This window comes from Heptranchias perlo, chromosome 12 (genome assembly GCF_035084215.1).
Source record: "Heptranchias perlo isolate sHepPer1 chromosome 12, sHepPer1.hap1, whole genome shotgun sequence".
Lineage (NCBI taxonomy): Eukaryota > Metazoa > Chordata > Chondrichthyes > Hexanchiformes > Hexanchidae > Heptranchias > Heptranchias perlo.
Genome location: NC_090336.1, coordinates 66,650,750 through 66,652,845, shown reverse-complemented (window position 1 = coordinate 66,652,845; position 2,096 = coordinate 66,650,750). Strand labels below are relative to the sequence as shown.

General features: G+C 49.5%; 1 pseudogene; it reads right to left on the bottom strand.

Moving 5' to 3' along the window:
- Positions 1-1,328: 1,328 nt before the first annotated feature.
- On the bottom strand, positions 1,329-1,445 carry LOC137329008 (U2 spliceosomal RNA; annotated as a pseudogene).
- Between the last annotated feature and the right edge of the window lie 651 nt (positions 1,446-2,096).

Genomic DNA, 2,096 nt, shown 5'->3' with positions numbered 1-2,096 from the left:
CAGGACTTCCTTCTGAACACCTTTGTCGTTTAAAATAATAATAATAAATAATATGTGTGTGTGTGTGTGTGTGTCGGTGTCAGTATCAGTCAGTCAGTCAGTGTCTCTCTCTCTCTCTCCCTCACACTCAGAGCTGCTGTGGAAGGAAACTTTTTTAAAAAGAACTTGCATATTGAAAGAAAGATGTGTCTCAAGCTGCCGGGCCCTGTCCATTGTCATGTCAATGGCAGGACTGCTTTCACCAGGAACCCGGTTTTGTGGGTCAGAGGTTCCAAAGGACCTGTTTTGTGCGGACTTCCCTGTGTCCGTCCCTCCCTGCCTGCCTTCCCCCCAGGACTTCCTTCTGAACAGCTTTGTCGTTTAAAATAATAATAAATAATATGTGTGTGTGTGTGTCGGTGTCAGTATCAGTCAGTGAGTCAGTGTCTCTCTCTCTCTCTCTCTCTCTCTCACTCAGAGCTGCTGTGGAAGGAAACTTTTTTAAAAAGAACTTGCTTATTGAAAGAAAGATGTGTCTCAAGCTGCCGGGCCCTGTCCATTGTCCTGTCAATGGCAGGACTGCTTTCACCAGGAACCCGGTTTTGTGGGTCAGAGGTTCCAGGGGACCTGTTTTGTGCGGACTTCCCTGTGTCCGTCCCTCCCTGCCTGCCTTCCCCCCAGGACTTCCTTCTGAACACCTTTGTCGTTTCAGCGAGGGCCAAAAGCCTGCCTGTGAAAGGGAAGGATCAGCCGGTCAGCCCCCTGTTGGTCGCTGCTGCCAGTGCAGCAGGCGTGCGTGTGTATTCGGCCTCGTGTCCAGGTCCCTCAGGGACTTGAGGCAACTCTCCCCGGTGGTCTTGTGGTCAGGACCGGGCTTCGAATCCCGGTCGGGGGGGATGGCTTTCTGCTGCAGATTAATTGGCACCTCTGAAAGAAAGTCTCCCCTCCTGAGCGTAAAGCTCCACCCTTAACCACCACCGCCGCCTTTTCCACCCCTTGACAAACAGACAGACAGACAGACAGACAGTCAGTCCAGTTCGGGAGCGCAGCTTTCATTTGGAAGCAGACCCTGCTTGTTTAAAGTCAACGACGCCAAGTTATTTTGCACTTTGAATTATATCGCTACGTGCGAGCGGCACTCAGCCTTGGAGAAGAAAAAAATACCACTGAGCTGAGAAAGGTCTTTTTAAAACGGTTTCCTTCCACAGCAGCTCTGAGTGAGAGAGAGAGAGAGAGAGAGAGATATCAGCTTTATTCTCAGTAATAATACACACACACACACACACACACACACACACACACAGAGACACTGGGAAAGAGCTGTTTTTCCTTTTGAATATCTCCCCACAGGGAGCTGCACCGTTCCCAGAAACACTGCAATACTGGGTCGATGCGTGGAGTGGACGGAGCAAGCCCCTATTCCATCTCCCTGTTCTAAAAATCAATTTAAAATAATAATAAATAATATGTGTGTGTGTGTGTGTGTGTGTGTGTGTGTCGGTGTCAGTATCAGTCAGTCAGTCAGTGTCTCTCTCTCTCTCTCCCTCACACTCAGAGCTGCTGTGGAAGGAAACTTTTTTAAAAAGAACTTGCATATTGAAAGAAAGATGTGTCTCAAGCTGCCGGGCCCTGTCCATTGTCCTGTCAATGGCAGGACTGCTTTCACCAGGAACCCGGTTTTGTGGGTCAGAGGTTCCAAAGGACCTGTTTTGTGCGGACTTCCCTGTGTCCGTCCCTCCCTGCCTGCCTTCCCCCCAGGACTTCCTTCTGAACAGCTTTGTCGTTTAAAATAATAATAAATAATATGTGTGTGTGTGTGTGTGTGTGTGTGTCGGTGTCAGTATCAGTCAGTCAGTCAGTGTCTCTCTCTCTCTCTCTCTCTCTCTCTCTCTCACTCAGAGCTGCTGTGGAAGGAAACTTTTTTAAAAAGAACTTGCTTATTGAAAGAAAGATGTGTCTCAAGCTGCCGGGCCCTGTCCATTGTCATGTCAATGGCAGGACTGCTTTCACCAGGAACCCGGTTTTCCGGGTCAGAGGTTCCAGGGGACCTGTTTTGTGCGGACTTCCCTGTGTCCGTCCCTCCCTGCCTGCCTTCCCCCCAGCACTTCCTTCTGAAC